This window comes from Trichosurus vulpecula, chromosome 1 (assembly GCF_011100635.1).
Source record: "Trichosurus vulpecula isolate mTriVul1 chromosome 1, mTriVul1.pri, whole genome shotgun sequence".
NCBI lineage: Eukaryota > Metazoa > Chordata > Mammalia > Diprotodontia > Phalangeridae > Trichosurus > Trichosurus vulpecula.
Genome location: NC_050573.1, coordinates 225,899,500 through 225,915,049, shown reverse-complemented (window position 1 = coordinate 225,915,049; position 15,550 = coordinate 225,899,500).

The following is a 15,550-nucleotide window of genomic DNA, read 5'->3' as shown; positions in this document are numbered from 1 at the left end:
AGGGAAATAGGGGGACAGAGAGGAGTAAGTGATGTGCTAGAGTCAAATCAAAAGCTAGCACTGAGGGGTCTCATAAAGAGAAAAGTCTACAGGGGTATGGGTGAGGAGGAAGGGGAAAAGATTTTTAAAATGGGGGGTGGGGTGGGAAGGAGACCTTATTTTGGAGGTGGAAGGGGGTCTCACTGGTGAATGCTCCTATGGGTGAAGGGAGCTGAGGATCTTACACTGGATGAGGCCTGGGGGATTTTGTACCTGAAAAGTCTACTTTGGGAGGAAGTGAGGTATTGGAACCCCTGGGGACAACTGGCACCTAGAGGAATGGGAGAGAATAGACATGGGGAGGAGATTTCCGGGCAAATGTAGAAGAAAAAAAGGTCAACCAGAGAAGGTATATTTCAGGGCAGTGCCCTACCATTGGGCGGTAACCTCTCCGACACTTTCCATAATTGGCGTTGTTCTGAGAGTGAGGCACAATGGAAACGTGGAATCCATAGGGTAAGCCCTACAAAACAGTGACAGAAAGTGCCTGGAGAGCAGAGCCTAGAATGAATACTTTTGGAGCTTTGATTGTATGAAGAATACAGAAAAAAGAGAGACTAGAGGATTACAAGGGTCACAAATCAGAGAATGAAGGTCTGAAGTAAACAGAAAGAGAAGGTGGTGTAGCAACAATTCAGCTAGCAGCTGTTGCGGGGGTGAAAGACCAACACAAGCCCAACAACAAAAATGTTGCCAGCACAGGTTATTTGATCTGCTTTACTAAGGAAAGTAACATTAAGGGGTTAACAATCTTACTTTAATCCAACATATACATATATAATTCTCTTAGTTCAGGGGAAAAAGCCAGCACCCTGAACTTCAGAGCAAATACAAACAAATTACAAACATCAACAGACAGACCTTGTCTGATTCACATCTCAATGCATAGTTACCAGGGTTTAACAAAGTCCCAACATCCAGGCTGACAAGTGGAGGGCTCTTAGCTACAGCTGCCCAGAGTCTCCACATCAACACATCTCCAAGAGTGAGAACCCCAGGGAGAACACCAACCTCTGGGTTTATATATCTTGTTCAGGGTCAAAGGTGGGTCACACACGTGACTCACCCACGTGACCTAAAAGTGTCACAAAAATGCTACTTAAACCCACATGGTCTAAAAGCCTCTGATGTCACAAATATGTCACTCAAACCCATGTAAACTAGGCTTTCCCTTGAGGCAAGGAGGTCATCAAGGACTCCTAATTTAATCAAGGAAACAAAGGCCAAATTCTTCAAGGGCACTTGGTTGAATAAGTGCTAAAAGACCTCCTTAATCACCAATACAGGTGGATAATGAAAAAAGTGAGAGAAATTCTTTTTGGGAAAGGAATCAAATAGATGAAATTTTAAAAAAGTAATAAACAAGATTAGCAGAAGGAGAGGAGAGGAGAGGAAGGAAGAATCAACTTGACTAAGAGAAAAACAGAGGGGGAATAAATGTATAAATAGATAAAAGAGGAACTAATAAACAAAACCTAAAGAAGATGAGGCAACAAATGAGAAGAGAGGATTAGAAGTGAGGGGGGAAAGTGCCAGAAGGAATAGGGCCACATTAAAAGCTACTAAAGATGTTAAAAATTAAAATATCTGAAGAAACAAAATTCTGTATTTACATAAGAAGAGGGAAAAATCATAACTTGGAAAAATTTTTAGAGACTGATGGAGGAAAATACAAACCTAACTCATAACTTTAAATGTGAATGGATTAAACAATCCAATAAAATGAAAAAGAGAGACAGACCTGATAAGAAAAAATTTTTTACTAGGTACTGTGAGGTGATAAAAAACAAATGGAATACATGACCCCTGTCCTCTTGAAGTTTATAGTCCAGTGGACAAGATGAAGTACACATATATTGAAAACACAAAGTAACATACATATTAAAACAGTGTCAATTAGGCAAATGTGTGTTCTGGAACTACAGTGTAAAAAAAAAACTATCTAGAAGAATCATTAGTAAGACATTGGCCTAAGCATCTTTATAACTACTTGTCACTTTTAGGTAAAGAAAGTAAAATGTTACTATATAAGCATAAATGCTAGAATTAAGGACCAAGACACTATTCCTAAAATGATCAACATAAGTAATTCTAGTTTTCCAATGCCACTAGTAAAAATGTGTTGGAGAAATAATCACTTTGCTTTGTCCTTTGGCCTAGTTTGGAAGGGCAAAGGCAAATTTTGCACTGGAACAGGCCCACAAACACAGCGGGGTTTTGTGAGAGATTCAATTTTAATTCAGCCAAAAGCCTCATTCTTGTTTATGTATTTAGAAAAAAACAAGAAGTTCAAGTCAACAACAGCACCCTCCCAACATGGCAAGTATGCAACCATATTATTAATAGAGGCAATTCATACAGATGGAAAGTGCTGATGATAGGTGGAGTTCCAAATGGTTTTGAATTTCTTCCAGGTAGCCAAGAACTATTGCCAATTTCTTTTTTTTTTTACCTGCCTGGAACTATTTTGTTTTATTTTTAATTTAATTTTATTTATGTTTTTGTTACTTTTTAAGTTCTGAACTGTCTCCCTCCCTTCCTCCTTCCCCACCCCATACTAGAGAAGGCCACCATTTGACACAGATATAGATATATAGATATGTAAAACCATACTATGCACATTTCTATTTTTCAGTTCTGTCTCTGGAAGTCGATAACACCTTCCTTCATAGGTTCTTTATAGTTGATTTGAGTATTTATAGTGTTCAGAATAACTTAGTCATTTAAGCTATTCTTCAAACAATATTGCTGTTACTATGTACAAAGTTCTCTTGGTTCCGCTCATTTCTCCCTTCATTATTCCATGCAAATCTTTCCATGTTTTTCTACCATGCCATACTCCCTCTCTCTACTGGTCCTCCTTGTCCTCAAAGAGCAGAACTAAGAACAATAGGCAGATGTAAAATGAGAAGGTTGAACTAGATCACCTGTGAAGTCCCTATCAACTCTAGCTCTACGATCCTATTGAGTGGCAAAGTGGCAAATTTAAGCTTTATATGGAAAAAGAAAACCTTCCTTGGAATTTGAGTTATCCAAAAGAGGAATGGGCTTCCTTAGGGGAAAGCAATGTTCCCCTCACTGAAGGTCTTAAAGAAAATGCTAGATGACCACTTTGGGAGGATGTTAGAAATACCAGGGACTCTTGCCAAGGAATGGGTTGGACAGAAGATTCGATATAGTGAGAGGTAGTTATTTTTTTGTCTAACCCCCTGCCCTTCCCATGCTTCAGAAAGGTAACTTTTCTGAAAAGTAAAATCCTTAGTTGAGTAGTTTCCTGCTCATTGTTAAGCCCTCCTTTGGGCCCTTGGTTTGGTGGAAACTCATTTCTGCTGATTAAAGGGAGCACATTTTCCCTGGAAAGACTAAATTACATAACCCTAGAGATATTTCATGTTTGGCATAAACTGTGATAGTCATTATAATTCTTTCTAGCTCTTTCCTCCAGCCTCACTGAGGTGGGTTTGGTTGAACTATCAAGCCTTACTTAAACTCTTAACCTAAGTACCATAAGCATCGTATAAGCCTTTTTTTTTAAGTGCTGCAATATTAACTTTTCGTTGTCCTCTTTTTATATTGGGGGTTCAGGGGCTGTGTTTTGTTTTTGTCTTTTTTAGTAATGTCAGCTCTTTATTAATATTTTTCATTCTAAAGACTAGCACATTTCCAGCAGACATGGCTTAAATGATCTAAGAATATAGAAAACAGTAACCATGGGTTTGTAATATATCAATATTGCCCAAGAGAAATAAATAAAATATTTCAATGAACAAAGTTTGGCAAATACAACCGTGTAAGGACAAGCCGTCATATCATATAATATTTTTACATTTATAAATGAAGCAAAAGACAACTGTGCTTTCACAGAGCACACACATAACATACCCAGCTTGTTTTTGTCTTCTTAACCCTACCTTCCACACCGCATTTGGGCATTTTGGACTCTGATCAACCAGTGGGTTTTTCTAGGACATAGGGAAACCCAAATTACCTTCTTGGGTGCAATACTAGCAAAGTTTAAGCTAGAAAACCACACTGTCACTTTACTGAGATTTTTCTGAGTATACTTTTCATCTTTCCTTAACGTAGCAGTGAGGTGTTAATGCATTTGTTTCTTTGTACAGACATTTTGTCAAAATATTAAAATTCTACTTTTTTATTGCACTTTAGCATGTCAACATTTATTGCAAGAGGCATTTATTTTTTCACTTGTAAAAAAATTGTTTCCACAACAAGAACTCTGTCATATCTTAGATTACATTTCTGTCTTTTTATATTCAGGTTAATAAAGATTTTAAAGCAAAAAAAAAAGGAATGAGTTGGACTAGACGGCTTTTACAATCTTTTCTACTTCATAAATTCTGTAATTCTGCGATATCCACATTTTTCCAAAGTGTCTTATAAAGCTTAGCTCACTTAATCATCACAACAATCATGTTAGGTGGTGCAGTGGAAAGAAAGCTGGGCCTGGAGTCATGAAGACCTGAGTTCAAATCCAGTCTTAGAAACTTATTAGCTGTGTTATCCTGGGCAAGTCACTCAACCTCTGTTTGCCTCAGTTTCCTCATCTGCAAAATGGGGATAATAATTGTACCTACCTCCCAGGGTTGTTGTGAGGATGAAACAAGATTATAACTGTAAAGTGCTTAGCACAATGTCTGGCACAGAGTAGGCACTGTATAAATGTTAGATATTATTTTTATTGCTATTATTATTTAGATTGTAATTCAATGTTTCAAAAAGTCATGATCCCACAGGTGTGATGATGTCTTCCACCCAAGGTAGATGGAAATACTAGGCTGGTCCTCAGATAACACACACATGGTGTGCCACCAGGCCAATGTTCAAAGCCTCTCCTCTGCTATATTTCAGCATGATAGGACTTGCTAATACTTGTACTTTACTAGCCTAACCCCCCCACACCCCTAACCCCCTGGTTAATCTGAAGTTTAGCTTGTCATGTAGAATACTTAGTGTATTTAGTTGCTCTCAAAAAAAATCTCAGTTTGCATTCTAGAATGAAAGATCCCTTTGTTTTGCAGCAAATTTAAGAAAATAATTTCTAAACTGAGAGCTCCTTTCACAATTGTATCTTTGACCACACTAGCTTTTGGGTGACATTGCCCAATGGCATTCCTAGTCTTGTTGCCGTGGATTAGGCTAAACAATCCAGTGTTTATGTGGCTTCTAAACCTATTGAGGGCAGAGCAAAGAGTAGTGGCTCTGGAGACAGAAGTCCTGGGTTCAAATCCACCTCTGAGACTTACTGCCTATATGAACCAAGGGAATCACCTTAGGCCTCAGTTTCCCTATCTGTAAAATGAGGGAGTTAGACGATATGGCCCCAGCTCTAAATTTATATGTATAAATTTATAATTCTATGACTTTAGTTCAATTCTGAGTCTATTCCTCTCATCATACATACTTATAGCTAGTTTATCATTGAAATTAAGATGGGAATCCTCAATAAAAGGATTATTTCTAATGTTCTAATACTTGGCATATTGTGGCTACCCAAAGAATGCCAAAACAGAACCAAAAAGGAAAAGAGCAACAGAACTTAAACTGCTGTATCTTCTATTTCCTATTCTACCTACAGATCTGTTCTCTCTGATTATACTCACTTTTATTGCAACTGCCTCAAAACCTTTTTTTTCCCCTACGAAATACCATTACCTCTTCCCATTAATATGCCTAGGAAAAGGACAAAGAAAAAATGTCTTTGTCAAAATACACAGATCCTCAACGAGTGAGCGTTCACCTTTGAGATTTGGAACAAGACAGGTTCAGTGTTGGGGGAGTAGGCAGCTGTGTATACTGGGTATCATTTTGAGAGCACAAAAAAGGCCTTTTGGGCTGAAATCAGTTCAGTGATGTCAGAAATTTCTCCATTAGAGCTTCATTTCTTTGCCTTAACACTTCTAATCCACTTGTTAAAAATGTACATATCCCAGGAGTGGTAACCCATTAAGCTGCAGCACTCACTTACAACTCAAAGCGAATTACTTTACCAGATCCTTTCCTAAGAGTAGGTATTAATCAAGAGGAATGGAGAGGACAATGGGTACCAGAACACAGAAGGAGAAAGCAAAGTAAGTGAGAATAGTACACAAAGAGGAAATAGAACCAGAAAGAGACTTTGCCTGCCTGGTAATTCTGGTAAGCCTAGCCCTGGTCATGACATGTTTTACGCCTTTTACCATAATAATAAATTTGCATGTTTACAAGTTAAATGTATAGGAATTTGAAGCAGGTTTTCTCTACCCTAATATTTCCACCAAATAGGAGTGAGTGGCTCAGCTCTTCATTGTCTTGTATGGCTCAGGCTGTCTCCTGAGTCAAGGTTTTGCAATTCAGTGAGTGACAGAAGACAGTGTGCCAACCACTTCAACCCAACTGTACCAGATACAAAGGCCATCGGGTCATAGGTCTTCATCTATTCTGTCAACACTTAAGAGTTTGGTGACAACATGTTGTACAGCCAAGGCTTTTGGGGGAGGCTGTTACATGAGCATATGATCCTCCAAACCTTAAAAATATGCACTAGCAGAGGGTTTGTGTACATGGGGGTTGGGGGAAATGACCAAGGCATGCCCATGCCTTCTCTGGAATGGCAAACAAGTGCCTAAATATTTTTTATTCATAGCAACTATTTCTAGATAAATACAAATTCTTTCCTTGATCTTTCCCTTCCCTTCCATTTTCATTGTCTCTTCCTTCATTGAAACATTCATCACCTCTCAGAGTCTCTAACATTTATCTCCACAGTTTAGTTCATCCTGAACATAATTTTTATTTATTTTTCTTTTCTTAATGTTTCTAAAACAGCTCTGATCATGCTTTCCAGGGCCCAGAGATGATGGCTTCCCATTGCCTAGAGGACAAAAACCAAACTCCTTGGATGGAAATTCAAGGCCCTCAGACTGAGACATATATCTTTTGAACATGACCAATGTGAATTTGTTTCATTTGACTATGCATATTTTTACAAGATTTATTTTTCTCCAACTGGGAAAGGGAACATGGGAGGGGAATAAAATTGATTTCTGTTCATTTAAGGTTAATTTTTTAAGAAGAAGCTTAAGGCCCTTTATAACCTGGCCCTAACCTACTTTGCTAGACTTGTCTATCTCAAATAACATCCCTACTTGTACCCTGTACTCTAATAAAACCCAGCTCTATGGTCCTAGTTCGAATTCCCTGAATATTTCCTGTAGTTGCCCATCTCTGTACTTTTGCCCTTGTTAGCTATGCCTAGAAAGCCCTCCTTCATCTCATCTGTCAAAATCATATCTCTTCCATGAAGCTTTCTCTTAAGCAGTCAACTAGAAATTATTTTCCCTCTTAATTTCTATGACACTTTGTAATTATTGTATATATTATGTACATAACTTTTTATAATTTTTTGCCAGACTGACCTATCTCTCCCTCTAGTAAGTTGCTTGAGAGCAGGATGGTTTTCTTATTCATCTCCATCTCTCCCCAAGGGGCCTGCTACAATGTCTTGCACATATCAGGCACTCATTATCTGCCAAATAAATAAAAGAAGGGATGCGCGCAGCTAGGTTGCACAGTGAATAGAGCACCAGCCCAGGAGTCGGGAGGACCTGAGTTCAAATCCAGCCTCAGACATTTGACATACTAGCTGTGTGACCTTGGGCAAGTCACTTAACCCCAATTGCCCTGCCTTCCCTGCTCCAAAAGGAAAAAAAGAAGGGATAGATGATATATGAATGAGTTAGATTTCCCCTACATAGGATCACAGATTTAGCATGAAAAGAGCCTGAGGGGTCATCTACTTTAGACCCTTCCTTTTATAGACGAAGAAGCTGACAAACAGAGAGGTGAAGGAACTTGCCCACGACTACATGGGGCAGAACTAGGATTCCAAGGTCCTTTGTAAATAAGATCGCAAGCTCAGCCTGCCAAACCACATGTGGAAACCCCTATTACCCTTTGGCTTTTAAAAATAATAATAGTATCTAGCATTTGCATGATGCTTTTAAGTTTGTGAAGTGCTTAACATGTGTTAACACATTTGATTGTTTTTATTCTGTGATCTTTGAAGTTTTTTTTCATGATTGTATCTGTTCTTGCTATTCTCTTGTGTCTGACTCTTTTTAATCCCATTTGGGTTTTCTTGGCAAAGATATTGGAGTGATTTGCCATTTACAGATGCGGAAACTGAGGCAAACAGGGATAAGTGACTTGCCCAGGGTCACACAGCTAGTAAGTGACCAGTTTTGAATTAAGGTCTTCCTGACTCCAGACCTGGTATTCTATCCACTGTGACACCTAGTTGCCTGCCAGCTGACTGTTTCTAGCCTATAAAATAAAAGAAAATCTTCAATGAAGACCTCCAAAGCTTTTCAATTAATTGAAAAGTTGGTTTGAATAATTCAGATTTTTTTGTGTCTATTAGCATATTCAATCATCACTCTGAAACTTTAGATAATACTCACCATCACTATAGAAACAGATGGAGGCTATGTAGGACTGTGGAACATGTATGATTTATGGGTCTTCATGGTTTAAAAAAATCACCACCCAGTAGCCAGTTTTATGGTGATGAGCCTCTCAATTCTTAGCTAAGCTGGTCCTTGGACAATACACCCAAGGGTCCTGCCAGAATGTATGGTACAACCTTGAAGAGTACAAGGTTCTCTCCACAGTACAATGGGGCGTTAGTGTCATATTTTTATGCAGCTCATTCATCGCTGCCATCAACATAATATGGATTGAACCCCCCGCCTATACCTAGCAGTGTTTGGGTTTGAGAAAAAGGTATTTCTTAGACAAGCCCCATATGCCTTTCCCCAGAACTCTCTGCTTCTCTAGAAAGAACACTTTCTGAGATGTAGTCATGACTTTTAGGTTCAATTCAAATGGTATTGTAGAATGAGCATGGGATGGGAGTCAAGAAATCTAGGCTCTTAATCAGTCGTTTCAATCATGTTTGACTCTTCTTGACCCCATTTGGGTTTTCTTGGCAAAGATACTGGAGTAGTTTGCTATTTCCTTCTCCAGCTCATTTTACAGATGAGGAAACTGAGGTAAACAGGGTTCAGTGACTAGTCCAGGATTACACAGCTAGTAGGTGTCTGAGGCCAAATTTAAACTCAGGAAGATGAGTCTTCCTGACTCTAGACCTGGCAATCTATCTACTGTGCCACTAATTATGTGACCATGGGCAAGTTGATAGGATCATAGACCTAGAGCTGGAAGAGACTTTATAAGTAATCTATCATTTCTTAGATGAGTAAATTCAGATCCAGAAACATTAAGTGTCATGTCGCTAATAAGTTATACAGCAAGCACTGGGGCTTGAGTCCTGTGACTTCAAGTCTGACTCTTTTCACTGCACAAGACTCCTCTCTTTTTTAGCTTTGAGCACCTGCTTCTCCCAGCTACAGGGAAGGCTGAAGCTAGAGGATCGCTGGAGCTCAGGAGTTCTGAGCTGCTGTCCAGTAAGCCAAATACAAGTCCATATGAAATGTGATGTTGTTAAGATGAGCCACTGGGGAGTGAGGAGGACACTACATTGCCTGAGGGGAAAACCAGCCCAAGCTGGAAAGAGAAAAGATCAAAACTTCCCATTCCAATCACTATTAGGACAAGGCCTACGAATAGCCCTTCAAAACTTCCAGTTTGGGCAAGATAGGGGGACCAAGTCTTTATTTTTTTAAAATATTTTTAATAGTTTTCATGGCCTTACTTTCCCCCTCTACAAAAGAGATCAGATTGGGTAAGCAGCATAGTGTAGAAGAAAAAGCACTACCTATGGCTTTAGAAAACCTGGGTTCAACTCCTAAGTCAGCCTGAGTAACTTTGGGAAAGGCACTTTCTACCAAGTTGGCAAAACTACCAATTAAACTTTGACATTGTGTCACATCCTTTCTATGAATTTCTTTCATTTCATGAACCTCAGTTTCCTCATTTGTAAATGAAGAGGTTGGACTGTAGTCTCTGAGGTCTCTTATAGCCAAGGTCTGTGATCTCCAAGGTCCTTCTAGGTCTGATATTCCATAAATCTATGATTCTCTGAAATAAAATTCTGTGGGTCTTTTGGTTTTGATTGCCCTCCCACTGCTGGGCAGCTAGGTGGTGCAGGGGATAGAGCGCCAGGCCTGGAGTCAGGAAAACTCATCTTCCTGAATTCAAATCCAGCTTCAGGCAATTAGCAGGTCTGTGTCCCTAGACAAGTCACTTAATTCTGTTTGCCTCAGTTTCCTCATCTATAAAATGAACTGGAGAAGGAAAGGGCAAACCATTCCAGTATCTCTGCCAAGAAAACCCCAAATGGGGTCATGAGGAATTGGACGCAACTAAAAAATGACTGAACTGAAAACCTTCCACTGCTACAGGTTTAACTTTTCTGGCAGTGACATTGGGAAAGAAAATAGTTTTCAATTTCTATTACTTCTGGTAGTCAAACGATGTTTGTTTCCACAATTAAGTAAGCCAACTAAAGACGGAAGGTTTTTTTTCCTTGTGCTAAACAAATGGGGTATAAGAGGAAGGGCAAGAAAAACCTTGGGCTCTTACACTATCCATCTTCCAGAAAGAACTTGGAGGTAGAGAGGAAAGGAGAGAGGTAACAAGCCAGATTTTCACAGGAAAGACATAAATTAATTCAAGGTTAAGGAATAAATAGCAACATGCAGGTCAAGCTCTTAACCTTTGAACCAAAGGATTCATTCAAGTTGCTACAATCTCAAAAAAAAAAAAAAACCTCATACAACATAGCCATATTAAGGAGCCATTTATTGAAAATAAGAGTTTACATTTCAACATTTTCAGATTTCTGTCTTCGTTTAAGCTGGCTGAAATGCTTAGATCTTCATTTGCTGGTTTGTTCGATCTTGCAGTATTTGGAGGAGATTACCAAGTAAATTTTGCAATTAAGTATTGTATTCTTTTCATTAATTCCGTTGCTGTACTGTCTCCCCTAGGTTAGAACACCAACCAGGTCTGTCTGGACATTCTAGCATGAGATGGCAAAAGTAAACCATGCATATGTAGATGCAGGCCCAAATGAGTTTTCCATTTCTCTCATTGCTTAAGCTAGTCCTACCATAATGCTACCATTCCCAAGGGGGGAAAAACAGCTTTGAGTTAAATGAGGTGTTTATTTAGCTGACAATAGTTAACATTTATACAATGCTTTAAGGTTTGCAAAAAATTTTTCCATATATTTTCTCAGTTAACCTTTACAACAAGCCTGTGAAGTAGATACTTTATAATACCCACATTCTACATTCTCAGAAGGGGCCACTAAAAGCAGCCACACTGGCAATAGGAATAAATAAGAGTGCATAGTCTGAGAGTGAGAAAGAAGATAGGGGGAAAAAAACTATAAAAATCAGACAAGAATTTTAAAAGCGCAACAATCTGAGACCATTTATTGCTCCTCAATAGGAGTAAGGAAAAGGCCTTGGGACATCAAGTCCTTAGTACAATAATTGGTGAACCTGAGCCATCAAGAAACATTGAATTACATCGGGAATATTATTGTTAACAAGACAGGGAAGCACATTATTAATAACAAGTGAAGCACAAACCAAAAAAAGTCCAAAGTTTAACCTTACATTCATCAAATTGACAAAGATAACAAAAGATGGGAATAGTCAGCGCTGGAGGGGGTGTGAAAAACTAGGCATGCTAATAAACTGTGTTGCCAGAACTGTGACTAGTAATTCTGAGAAGTAAATTGGAATTATACTAAGAAAGGGATTAAAACAAGAGTCCCCAACCTTTTTCAGTTTCTGTACATTTCTTGACTTTCAGTAAACCTTCTAAGCACTCCCTATTTAATATTAAAGGAAATAAATTCTAGAGTAGGCCATGCTTTCAATGGTATAATGTAGTTATTTATCAAGTAATTCCCATAGTCTTGAAAAACTTCTCATATTCAGGTTGGGAAACTGGGCTAAAATGACCATAACCTTTGACATAGAGATTCTACACCTAGGCATATACCTTAAAGAGGAGAGAAGGAAGGAAGGAAGGAAGAAAGGAAGGAAGGAAGGAGGGAGGGAAGGAAGAAAGACTCCAGATAGAATATTTACAGCAATACTTTTTCAAGTAGCAGAAAACTAGTACCAAAGTATGTTTGGAACCATTACAATGTTTAGCTATTCTTCAACCAAAGGGCATCCCCTTTGATTAAGGAATGGCTAAACAATTTTTGCGTGTGAATATATTAAATATTATTAAGCAATAAGAAATGGTAAATATGATTAATATAGAAAAGCATGGGAAGAAATATGAATTGATGCAAAGTGAAATATGCAGAACTAGGAAAACAATGACAATAAAAACAACAATAAAACAATCAAAATTGAATGCTATGAAATTATAATGACCAAGCTTGGGTTCAAAGAAAAGATCATAGATTCAGAATTGTAGAGTACTTTAGAGGTCAATGAGTCCATCAGCTTCAATTGACAAATGAGAAAACCTATGCTTAGAAAGTTTAAGTGACTTGCCCAGGGTCATATAGCAAGTAAGTATCTGAGGCAGGTTTCAAACACTATAGTGTTTCAATAGTCTATCCAATAGTCTATCAATTAGACATCCACCTCCCTCCCTTCTTTGTATAAGCAGAAGATGAAGTCAGAACACTGTATATAACATTGAACTTGGTGGACACATTAGTGGATTTTGCTGAATTGTTTTTCTTCCTCTTTTTAGTCTTTGTTTTAAATGATGACTCTCTGGGAAGGTGAGGAGAATGACTGAAAAATATATTTATTTAGTGATGTTAAAACAAAATATTTTAATTTTTTAAAGTTTTAAATAAGATGAGATAGAGCATTGTCCATTTTAAGAAGATCTTCATCCAAAAAGGTAAAAAAAAATTTAAATAGCTTTTGTGTTCAAGAAAGGAACTTTCAGAAAAACTCATTTAGGAAAAAAACTCTTAGAAACTCTATTAGAACTCTATTAGAAAAACTCAATCATCCAGAAATCCTTCTCCACAGGTTCCAAATAGCCAAGATTTTACTCTAAGTAAAATTGTTTCACCTAATTCATCTTCCCCTCTCATACAAATGAATGGCAGTTTTAAATTGTCCATGCAATAAAGTTATCTCATGGCAGTTCTTCCTTTTATGTGTAGACAACAGTTATAATGTGACCAAAGCTAATAATTACCAGCTTAAATATAGAAATTAGGTATTGCTCCCCTACCTACTAGCTTTTTCTATCTCAGTACTCATTGGAGAGGATTGAGAAAAGCCTTTGAACTTAAATCTACGTCAAGACAAGTCAACAGGCATTTATTAAGCATTAATATGTGCCAAGTACTGTGCTAAATTCCAGGAATGTTCAAAGAAAAGCAAAATCAGTCCCCTTTCTCAAGGAGCTCAAAAATCTAAAACAAGATAAGTATAGATATAAATATAGGCTAAATTGGAACTAATCTCAGAGAGGAGACTGAGCAGGCACAGTCAGATAAGGAAGAATCAGGAGAGGGCTGTGTTACAAAGGCCTAGAGAGACGAGAGTACGAACGAGAAAAGCATGATCTGAGAGGATGCAGAGAAATAAAAAAAGAGGAAGACTGGGGGAAAAAGCCATTAGATTTGACAATTAGATCATTGGTAACTTTAAAAAGAATAGTTTCAGATGAAGGATGAGGTCAGAAGTCAAAGAGCAGAGAATTAAAAAGAGAGCAAGAGGAAAAGAAGTGGAGGCACTGATTGTAGACTGTCTTCTTAAGTTTAGCCACAAATGAAGGAGATATTGAATGATAGTTATCAGGGATAGACAAATTAAGTGAGGATTTTTTTGAGAATGAGAGAGATGTATTTTTGTATACAGTAGGGAAGCAGCTAGAACACAGGAAGAGATTGAAGGTAAATGAGAAGTGGAATGATAGGGGCAATCTGTTAGGGAAGACAGGATAGAATGAGATCATTTGTGCATATGGAGGGTTTTGCCTGGGAAAAGCTACCTTTTCACGTGAGATAGGAGTGAAGAAGGCATTGGTGAAAGAAGGTATCTGAGTGATGTGAGATGAGAAGGGTAGAACAAGGAGCTTTCAACGAACGACCTCAATTTTTTCAGTGAGGTATGAGGCTAAGTTCCAACTGAAAGGGTGAGAAAAGGAGAGCTATGAGAATTTTGAGGAGGGATCAAGAAGTTCAGAAAAGCCACTGTAGTAAATTGATTAGGAAAGCAAAAAAGGAATGGTTTGCCATAATTAGGGCCCAACTGAGATTATGGAACATATAGCTGTAATGAACACAATCAAAAGGATTTCATGATCACCAGACCTGTTCAGCAGCACATGAATAAGAGAGAAGTCAGCAGATGGTGGGAGTAATCCATGGCTGAGGCTTGGCAAAACTACATAAGATATAGAATAAGGGAACAAGAGACTAGAGAGAAGATGATGATGTAGAGTTGAACTGATTCACCAAGACGTCAAGATGGGGAAGGGAGTGAGGGTAACCAGTGCAAGGGTGATATCCTGAGAAAGAACTGAAGGGTGGAAGGTTTGGAGTTCATAGGAGGACAAAATATAGAGTTAGGGGTTGCAAGATAGAGGGAAAGGTAGAATTATAAGAGTTCTTTTTTATCCGATAAAGGAATATCAAAGTTCATAAACATGGAAGTAACTTGTAGGAGAAGGCAAAAAAACCATCTCTGTGTGTGGTTGAAGTGGGGTAGAAGAGTAGGTCAAAAGCCATGAGTTAACTAAGGAACTGGGAGGCTAGGAACTTTGAGTATCAATGTGTTGAAGTCCCCTAATATGAAAGTTTGGTGTAGCAAGAAAGACTGTTAACCAGGGACTGAACTGATTGAGAATGGGAGAAGAGTATCCTAGAGCTCAGTAAATAAGCTACCAGAATCCTGATTGGGAGATAAATATGGGCTGAATGGACATGAAAGAAGGAGTTTACTAAGTGATGGTGGAAGAGTCTGGAGTGACCATGAGGCACAAGGAGTATTTCAACTCCTCAGATTCCACAAGTGAAGCAAGGTGTTGAGGTTTCATGGTATACTGTGGCAGCACCATCTCAAAGAATTCAGTCAAACCACCTTTAAACCAAGTATAGGCATTTACTGAGGATTGACACCCCTCAGAAGTGGGATAGATTCCAAGAGGAACCAGCAACTTCAGAGAAAGCAGACGGATTTCTATAGGGTAAAGATGCAATTACATAATAGAAATTATGAATATTAAAAAGGCAGGAGGGGGTTGAACACAAGAAAGGGAAGCACAACTGGGCTCCTGCTATGTGCGTGACTGGAGCGAGAGTCCACTGCTATGAGATCTCAGATCTGCTGAAGTCTTCATAATCACTCTACTAGGAAGCCTTCAAGAACAAACTCTTTTGGTGTGGTCCTCTAGAACCAGGCAACCATCCAATCAAAGCCAAAGTAATGAAGGAATCGAGAATGCAGAAAGGTTATGTGACTTCAACTTCCTTACTAGTAAAATGAAGATACTGTCCTCAACTATCACTCATTGAAAGGGTCATGAACTTGAACTTGAAGTTGCAAGT